Consider the following 10,689-nt stretch of genomic DNA (forward strand, 5'->3'; position numbering starts at 1 on the left):
TACATAGCAACATATGTGTAGATTACCTAGGATTACCTGTGGAGAATTATTATTATTATAATCAAGGGGAAAGCGCTAAACCCGGAGGATTATACAGCGCCTGGGGGGGGGATGTGGAAGGCATTCAGGCTTAATTCGGGGAACTGGAGCACAGATCTAATTCCCTAAATCAAGAGCCCCTCACCAACATCAAGGAACCTTCCTTGAAGGGACCTGTGGAGAAGTCACTGAGATTGTGTAAATGTCACATCCCCGTGAGAGACCACAAGGAACGCCATCTGTGGAGGTGAGTCGCAACTTTCCAAGGGACTGTTGCCTAACATCTGCTTCCTCTATTCTTTAGAGTTTCAGTTCTTTACTTTGCTTATTTACTTTTTCGAGTGGTGGGTCTAGGGAGGATTATTATTATTATTATAATCAAGGGGAAGCGCTAAACCCGGAGGATTATACAGCGCCTGGGGGGAGGGGGTTGTGGAAGGCATTCAGGCTTAATACGGGGAACTGGAGCACATATCCAATTCCCTAAATCAAGAGCCCCTCACCAACATTAAGGAACCTTCCATGAGGGGTCTAGGGAGGAGAGACGAGCTGCTTCGCCAACAGCTGACACTTCCTGGCTACGTAAGTAATAATGTTGATGATTGGTTCAGAGAACCTACAAGTTGATAAATCCGACACATGTGCAACACTTGGGTATCTTTAGTAAGGAAACGTTTCGCCACACAGTGTCTTCATCAGTCCATAAAAAGGAGAATGATGAAAAACAGGAGGAGTTTGAGGTAAACAGTCCCTCAGTCTTTTTCAAGACTAATGGGCTGATTACATCGACTCAAGGCTGAGGGACTGATTACCTCATACTCCTCCTGTTATTCACCATTCTCCTTTGTATGGACTGATGAAGCCACTGTGTGGCGAAACGTTTCCTCATTAAAGATACCCAAGTGTTGCACATGTGTCTAATTTACCATAAGTAATGATGTTTGTCTTGCCTTATTTAATTATAATTGTTATTGTATGATAATTGCCATTACTGTGATTTCTGTTTAAATGAGCTTTATTTAGATGTATCAAGGTTAAGGGACTGAACACCTTATTTCAAGACTAAGGGACTGAACACCTTATTTCAAGACTAAGGGACTGAACACCTTATTTCAAGACTAAGGGACTGAACACCTTATTTCAAGACTAAGGGACTGAACACCTTATTTCAAGACTAAGGGACTGAACACCTTATTTCAAGACTAAGGGACTGAACACCTTATTTCAAGACTAAGGGACTGAACACCTTATTTCAAGGTTAAGGGACTGAACACCTTATTTCAAGGTTAAGGGACTGAACACCTTATTTCAAGGTTAAGGGACTGAACACCTTATTTCAAGGTTAAGGGACTGAACACCTTATTTCAAGGATAAGGGACTGAACACTTTATTTCAAGACTAAGGGACTGAACACCTTATTTCAAGACTAAGGGACTGAACGCCTTATTTCAAGACTAAGGGACTGAACACCTTATTTCAAGGTTAAGGGACTGAACACCTTATTTCAAGGTTAAGGGACTGAACACCTTATTTCAAGGTTAAGGGACTGAACACCTTATTTCAAGGTTAAGGGACTGAACACCTTATTTCAAGACTAAGGGACTGAACACCTTATTTCAAGACTAAGGGACTGAACGCCTTATTTCAAGACTAAGGGACTGAACACCTTATTTCAAGGTTAAGGGACTGAACACCTTATTTCAAGGTTAAGGGACTGAACACCTTATTTCAAGGTTAAGGGACTGAACACCTTATTTCAAGGTTAAGGGACTGAACACCTTATTTCAAGGTTAAGGGATTGAACACCATAAAATCATTTCTGTACTTCTCCTGCCATCAATATAAGTGTCTTTGTATATGATTGATAGCTGTATAGCCCTTGTGGTTTAGCGCTTCTTATTGATTATAATAATATTAATAATATAAAGTGCTACGCAGGTGAAACGCCTCGTTACTTAAATACGCAGGTGAAACGCCTCGTTACTTAAATACGCAGGTGAAACGCCTCGTTACTTAAATACGCAGGTGAAACGCCTCGTTACTTAAATACGCAGGTGAAACGCCTCGTTACTTAAATACGCAGGTGTTCCAGTTGTTTTTATTTCTCATTCATTGCACTTGTTACCTATTTTCTGTACAGGGTGTTTCAAAATGATGGACCCAATTTCAATGCATTGAAACTGAAATTGTGTGAAAGTCACTGAAATTGTGTGAAAGTCACTGAAATTGTGTGAAAGTCGCTGAAATTGTGTGAAAGTCGCTGAAATTGTGTGAAAGTCACTGAGATTGTGTAAAAGTCTCTGAAATTGTGTGAAAGTCACTGAAATTGTGTGAAAGTCACTGAAATTGTGTGAAAGTCGCTGAAATTGTGTGAAAGTCGCTGAAATTGTGTGAAAGTCACTGAAATTGTGTGAAAGTCACTGAAATTGTGTGAAAGTCGCTGAAATTGTGTGAAAGTCGCTGAAATTGTGTGAAAGTCGCTGAAATTGTGTGAAAGTCGCTGAAATTGTGTGAAAGTCGCTGAAATTGTGTGAAAGTCGCTGAAACTATGTGTAATGTCACTGAAATTCTGTGAAAGTCGCTGAAATTGTGTGAAAGTCGCTGAAATTGTGTGAAAGTCACTGAAATTGTGTGAAAGTCACTGAAATTGTGTGAAAGTCACTGAAATTGTGTGAAAGTCGCTGAAATTGTGTGAAAGTCACTGAAATTGTGTGAAAGTCACTGAAATTGTGTGAAAGTCACTGAAATTGTGTGAAAGTTGCTGAAATTGTGTGAAAGTCACTGAAATTGTGTGAAAGTCACTGAAATTGTGTGAAAGTCGCTGAAATTGTGTAAGTGTTGGAAGAATCAAATACCGAGCACTAGATCTTATAAACCACGGAACAGGTGGGGTTTGAACCCATGGAGAGTCAAGCTCATTCGCCATGGGTTCAAACCTCACCAGTTCCCTGGTGTGTTTACAATAGTATCAATACGATTTCGTGATACTAAATCTTATAATTTTTAAAGGCAAGTGAAGCCTTGGATCAAGAACCCTTCACTGGCATATAAAGGGCTAACCCCTCAAGGGGTTAGGGGTAAGGGGCTCTTGATTTAGGGAACTGAAGCTGAGCTCTAGTTCCATGATCTGAGACTAAATACCTTCCATCTCCCACACAGGGTCTGTAATAATCCCTATGAGTTTAGCGCTCCCCATAAAAAAACCCTCAAGGAAGGTTCCTTGATGCTGGTGAGGGGCTCTTGATCTAGGTAACTGGATCTGTGCTCCAGTTCCCTGAGTTAAACCTGAATACCTTCCATCCCTCCCCCAAGAACTGTATAATCCTATGGGTTTAGTGCTTCCCCCTTGATTATAATAATAATAATAGTCCCCCCAAAAATAATTCGATAACAAAGAATAAATTTTCACTTCTCACAGATAATTAAGTTAAAATTATTAAATTATATCTTTCCAACATTCACGATAAATAATTCTATTCATCTAATAGGTAATATATAACTTCAATATATTATTCCTGTCAATCCAATTTACTGATACTGATCGATCAGACTGTTGCAAATATGTTCAATATGAAAAAAAAATGGAATTATTAGTGTCTATCAAATAATCACAAAGAATTATGGACCTTGAAACTGCAATTTAGATTTGTCAACATAAAAAATTCAATTTTGGTGAGCTAAGAGTGGGTCGAGAACCGGATATGGTAAATTAATGTGTGTGCGTACTCGCCTTTTTGTACTATCCTATTTGTGGTTGCAGGGGTCGATTCACGGCTCCTGGTGCTGTCTCTTTGCTAGTCGCTAGTAGGTCCACTCTCTCCTTGCTCCAAGAGCCTTATCGTACCTCTTGAAGGTATGTTTGGATCCTGCCTCTGCTACATAGCTCTCCAGATTGCTCCACTTCCTGATTTCTTTAAGGATCTCTGTGTGTGTGTGTGTGTGTGTGTGTGTGTGTGTGTGTGTGTGTGTGTGTGTGTGTGTGTGTGTGTGTGTGTGTGTGCGCTCACCTCAGTTGTAGGAGTCAAGTCACAGCTCCTGGTCCCGCCTCTTCGCTGGCCGCTACTAGGTCACTCTTCACGTTCCATGAGCTTTATCATACCTCTTCTTGAAGCTATGTATGGAACCTGCTTCCACTACGTCACTTCCCAGACTATTCCACTTCATGACAACTCTATGACCCTGTGCTTCAGGCGAGAGGTTCGGTGTAATGTCCACCCTTGGATCCTTTTATATTTTTTCTGAGTCAATGAGTTACCTCGCTCTCAGGTGATACTCTTTCTGTAACCTTCAACCTTCTATTCCCAGGTACTGTGTGTGTGTGTGTGTGTGTGTGTGTGTGTGTGTGTGTGTGTGTGTGTGTGTGTGTGTGTGTGTGTGTGTTTTAGAAGCAAAATGTGGTTAGATTTGATTCCACCCCGTATGTTGACTTCAGAGAAATACTATTTTCTAAGCATGACAAAAGAGGATTGTTTGCTATTATCTTGATGGTTGAGGCAAAGGTAATCAAGCAGAAATAAGAGAGAGAGAGAGAGAGAGAGAGAGAGAGAGAGAGAGAGACAGACAGACAGACAGAGAGAGAGAATAATAGTCTCTGACTTACTCTAGCTAAGGTAAGCAATGGGAAGGCGTCAACACGGAGAAGACAGATGGGGTCTAATGTGTGTAATAAGCCTTTGGTGTTTGGCTCTTCAACGCTGATACCGCGGCTCGCTACTGAATCATCTTCGGCCAGAGCTAAAAATGAATTGACGGTGATGGTGGTTTGGGAAGAAGAGGTGGTTGGTAGTGGTGGTAGGAGGTGGTAGGTGGTATTGACTACACTGAGTAGTAGCGTGACGGTGTGTACATTATATTGTAACAATGTAACAGTGCTGAATCAAAGGTAACATTGTTTCAGACATCAAAGGTTGCTAATGGACATTACATTAGCGACAAACTAAAGGAAATGGAACAGGAAAAAACAAGGATAGGATGGCTTCATTTTCCTAGACTGAAAGACAACTCGACACGGTGTTCAACCAGACTCTGATGTCCTCGCTTTTGGAAGCAACAACTAATAGCAAGTGTTCCAGAAGATACAAGAATATCTGTGGAATAGGAGGCAGAGAGGCATCAGAGTGCAGTTATTGACTTACAATACATAAATTATCTAAAACTAGAGGTAAATGTTATATAGTAGTACATAATTAGTCAGCACATAGGAGAGAGAAACTTACGACGACTTTGACTTGGACCGAGTGAGGGAGCCAATATATATACGCGAGGGAGACGGGGACGGGACCAAGAGAGGAAGAAAGTGTCAAGTGGGTTCGATAACGTGGATGGGGTAAAAACACTCGCGTAGGCTGGTTAGTAAGTATAATTATAACGGAAAGTATGGGAAGCACCATCAGCCGCCCTGCCTCTCTCTGCTCCCTATCTCAGACTGACCCACCAGTGCCTAGTGGGTGAACAGCATTCAAAAACATGCTAAGGTCAGGAGCAACATGAATAACAGTCAGTGATTCACACAGACGGTTGGTAGTGAGTCATCTACTGGTAACTGGTTACTGGTAACTGGTACTACTGAGAAAAGTAGTAGTGGTAGTGGTAAGGCTGGTAGTGGGAGCAGTAGTAGTGGTAGTAGAGAGTAGTTTTAATGGCACAAGATACAGAAAGGGAATTATGCGAAAATAATTAGAATAACTAGAGAGGAACAGTGAGAGGGCGCAAGACCACTTGATTAAACTACAGGTACTCCTACTTAAGTGGTTACCGGATTTCAGTTCTGAAAAAGTGTAAAGTAATGAAAGTAGGAAGAGTGATGACTGGTAAGGAAATACTTCGTGAGATTAGAGGAGAAAGATACGAAAAGTAAACATTACTCTGCAAGTACCAGCTGTAACACATATCAGCAAATTGATTTTAGCTTGTAACAGATAAGTGAACTGTATTAATAAATTCACATCTAGTCCAGTAAATTCTTTTGGATCTTAGTTCCTAGGTCTTTCGTGTATCTATATGCTCTTGCGCTACCGTCCACAGGATAGATATGAGGTGCATAGTAAACTAGCCACTATCATCCTTAGGATGGATATGAGGTACACAGTAAACTAGCCACTATCATCCATAGGATGGATATGAGGTACACAGTAAACTAGCCACTATCATCCATAGGATGGATATGAGGTACACAGTAAACTAGCCACTATCATCCATAGGATGGATATGAGGTACACAGTAAACTAGCCACTATCATCCATAGGATGGATATGAGGTACACAGTAAACTAGCCACTATCATCCATAGGATGGATATGAGGTACACAGTAAACTAGCCACTATCATCCATAGGATGGATATGAGGTACACAGTAAACTAGCCACTATCATCCATAGGATGGATATGAGGTACACAGTAAACTAGCCACTATCATCCATAGGATGGATATGAGGTACACAGTAAACTAGCCACTATCATCCATAGGATGGATATGAGGTACACAGTAAACTACCCACTATCATCCATAGGATGGATATGAGGTACACAAACTAGCCACTACCGTCCACAGGATGGATATGAGGTACACAATAAACTAGCCGCTTCGGTGGCAAAATCTAAATCTTATAGATGCATTTGAAAACCCAGTTAATCTTAGACATATTTACAGGAACTTTAATAAGGAGTTCGGCTTTTTACAGTACAAGACAGACGTATATTACACACATCCTCGAGTATGTGAAACCAACACTGAACCCATGAACAAGAGAATATGTTAAGTTTGGTAACAAGACTAGTGAGAGAGTTAAGGGAGTTTGACTACAAGGAGAGACCTTGAATTTAAACCAACAGCCCTAAAGAGTAGGAGAGGGGACATGATTATGATGTACAAAATGGGTGCGAGTACAAATAGGCAAGTACAAACAACACACACACACACACACACACACACACACACACACACACACACACACACACACACACACACACACACACACACACACACACACACACACACAACCACACAACCCCACACTCTCTCTCTCTCTTTCTCTCTCTCTTGGGCGTAAGACAATCATTATTTTACTAGCTATAATCCTTGCCTGCCAAAATCACCCTCATTTTCGCGTCTACTTACAAGCTCTGATTTACACGTCAGGTGGGAACATATTGGCTAACATCTGAGACATTACAGATGAAATACTGAGTGAGAGAGACTACCAACCCTGTTGATTACGAACGATGATTCTGTGTTCAAGTTCTCCATATTACATGCTTTATTAATATCAAATGCTTTTGGAACATCGTGAAGATCTGTAGAATATATATATATATATATATATCTATATATATATATATATATATATGTGAGAGCATAATATATATAATGAGAGCATAGGCAATGGGGTCGAAGAGGTATGGGGTAGGTTTAAAAATGTAGTGTTAGAGTGTTCAGCAGAAGTTTGTGGTTACAGGAAAGTGGGTGCGGGAGGGAAGAGGAGCGATTGGTGGAATGATGATGTAAAGAGAGTAGTAAGGGAGAAAAAGTTAGCATATGAGAAGTTTTTACAAAGTAGAAGTGATGCAAGGAGGGAAGAGTATATGGAGAAAAAGAGAGAGGTTAAGAGAGTGGTGAAGCAATGTAAAAAGAGAGCAAATGAGAGAGTGGGTGAGATGTTATCAACAAATTTTGTTGAAAATAAGAAAAAGTTTTGGAGTGAGATTAACAAGTTAAGAAAGCCTAAAGAACAAATGGATTTGTCAGTTAAAAATAGGAGAGGAGAGTTATTAAATGGAGAGTTAGAGGTATTGGGAAGATGGAGGGAATATTTTGAGGAATTGTTAAATGTTGATGAAGATAGGGAAGCTGTGATTTCGTGTATAGGGCAAGGAAGAATAACATCTTGTAGGAGTGAGGAAGAGCCAGTTGTGAGTGTGGGGGAAGTTCGTGAGGCAGTAGGTAAAATGAAAGGAGGTAAGGCAGCCGGGATTGATGGGATAAAGATAGAAATGTTAAAAGCAGGTGGGGATATAGTTTTGGAGTTGTTGGTGCAATTATTTAATAAATGTATGGAAGAGGGTAAGGTACCTAGGGATTGGCAGAGAGCATGCATAGTTCCTTTGTATAAAGGCAAAGGGGATAAAAGAGAGTGCAAAAATTATAGGGGGATAAGTCTGCTGAGTATACCTGGTAAAGTGTATGGTAGAGTTATTATTGAAAGAATTAAGAGTAAGACGGAGAATAGGATAGCAGATGAACAAGGAGACTTTAGGAAAGGTAGGGGGTGTGTGGACCAGGTGTTTACAGTGAAACATATAAGTGAACAGTATTTAGATAAGGCTAAAGAGGTCTTTGTGGCATTTATGGATTTGGAAAAGGCGTATGACAGGGTGGATAGGGGGCAATGTGGCAGATGTTGCAAGTGTATGGTGTAGGAGGTAGGTTACTGAAAGCAGTGAAGAGTTTTTACGAGGATAGTGAGGCTCAAGTTAGAGTATGTAGGAAAGAGGGAAATTATTTCCCAGTAAAAGTAGGCCTTAGACAAGGATGTGTGATGTCACCGTGGTTGTTTAATATATTTATAGATGGGGTTGTAAGAGAAGTAAATGCGAGGATCTTGACAAGAGGCGTGGAGTTAAAAGATAAAGAATCACACACAAAGTGGGAGTTGTCACAGCTGCTCTTTGCTGATGACACTGTGCTCTTGGGAGATTCTGAAGAGAAGTTGCAGAGATTGGTGGATGAATTTGGTAGGGTGTGCAAAAGAAGAAAATTAAAGGTGAATACAGGAAAGAGTAAGGTTATGAGAATAACAAAAAGATTAGGTGATGAAAGATTGAATATCAGATTGGAGGGAGAGAGTATGGAGGAGATAAATGTATTCAGATATTTGGGAGTGGACGTGTCAGCGGATGGGTCTATGAAAGATGAGGTGAATCATAGAATTGATGAGGAAAAAAGAGTGAGTGGTGCACTTAGGAGTCTGTGGAGACAAAGAACTTTGTCCTTGGAGGCAAAGAGGGGAATGTATGAGAGTATAGTTTTACCAACGCTCTTATATGGGTGTGAAGCATGGGTGATGAATGTTGCAGCGAGGAGAAGGCTGGAGGCAGTGGAGATGTCATGTCTGAGGGCAATGTGTGGTGTGAATATAATGCAGAGAATTCGTAGTTTGGAAGTTAGGAGGAGGTGCGGGATTACCAAAACTGTTGTCCAGAGGGCTGAGGAAGGGTTGTTGAGGTGGTTCGGACATGTAGAGAGAATGGAGCGAAACAGAATGACTTCAAGAGTGTATCAGTCTGTAGTGGAAGGAAGGCGGGGTAGGGGTCGGCCTAGGAAAGGTTGGAGAGAGGGGGTAAAGGAGGTTTTGTGTGCGAGGGGCTTGGACTTCCAGCAGGTATGCATGAGCGTGTTTGATAGGAGTGAATGGAGACAAATGGTTTTTAATACTTGACGTGCTGTTGGAGTGTGAGCAAAGTAACATTTATGAAGGGGTTCAGGGAAACCGGCAGGCCGGACTTGAATCCTGGAGATGGGAAGTACAGTGCCTGCACTCTGAAGGAGGGGTGTTAATGTTGCAGTTTAAAAACTGTAGTGTAAAGCACCCTTCTGGCAAGACAGTGATGGAGTGAATGATGGTGAAAGTTTTTCTTTTTCGGGCCACCCTGCCTTGGTGGGAATCGGCCAGTGTGATAATAATAATAATAATATATATATATGCAATAAGATTACAGTAAACAGATGATATTACAATATGCAAAATAACCACTGTGAAGAAATAGTTAACTACCAAGTACTTTCGTGATTTCTCACATTATCAAGGACCTGTGAGAAATTACGAAGAATGAACAGATTGGTGCAGCTTGAGTCACTATTTATCCCCTTCTGGGACCCTCTTTTGCTGAAGAGGAGCCCAGAAGGGGATCGAAATATACAGATCAATTAATCTTGTCTTTCTTTCCCTAAGTGGGTTAATATTGAGCGCATATATTATTGTTAAAATGGTATACAATACCGGTATTGTATACCATTTTGATATATTATTGTTCATGTGGTCGTCTTAACGTTGTGATCATGTGGGGATAATAACATAAACCCTGACCACATTCATTTAACATGTGGGAAGGAGAGCAGGTTTCTCGATATTAAATTTACTGACTCGCATTTTGGACGAAGCCATTTACTGTCTGGCATAATCTATCTACCGTAAAAAAAAGGAATATTTACATTTTACAGTAAATTCGGGTTTTAAAATAAGCTTGCAGCAATATTTGATATAAATAATAGAACTTTGAGGCCTTTTTTTGTGTGTGCTAAAGACGTAAGATCTGGAGAGTTTTTGTCTCTCAATGAGATCTGACTAGAAAATCTGTAGTGTTTTTTCTCTCTCAATGAGATCTGACTAGAAAATCTGGAGAGTTTCTCTCAATGAGATCTGACTAGAAAATCTGGAGTGTTTTTTCTCTCTCAATGAGATCTGACTAGAAAACCTGGAGTGTTTTTTCTCTCTCAATGAGATCTGACTAGAAAATCTGGAGTGTTTTTTCTCTCTCAATGAGATCTGACTAGAAAATCTGGAGTGTTTTTTCTCTCTCAATGAGATCTGACTAGAAAATCTGGAGTGTTTTTTCTCTCTCAATGAGATCTGACTAGAAAACCTGGAGTGTTTTT

At 40.5% G+C, this 10,689-nt stretch overlaps 1 long non-coding RNA gene across 2 annotated transcripts in view; it reads left to right on the top strand.

Annotated features, from left to right (window-relative positions):
* The first annotated feature begins 424 nt into the window (after positions 1-424).
* Positions 425-10,689, top strand: part of LOC138855240 (uncharacterized) — a 218,532-nt gene continuing 208,267 nt past the window's right edge. For both annotated transcript variants that reach the window (XR_011394429.1, XR_011394430.1), the window contains exon 1: positions 425-621. This is a non-coding gene — a long non-coding RNA (uncharacterized lncRNA). The remainder of the gene's footprint in view (positions 622-10,689) is intronic.

The sequence above is a fragment of the Cherax quadricarinatus genome, chromosome 86 (genome assembly GCF_038502225.1).
Source record: "Cherax quadricarinatus isolate ZL_2023a chromosome 86, ASM3850222v1, whole genome shotgun sequence".
NCBI lineage: Eukaryota > Metazoa > Arthropoda > Malacostraca > Decapoda > Parastacidae > Cherax > Cherax quadricarinatus.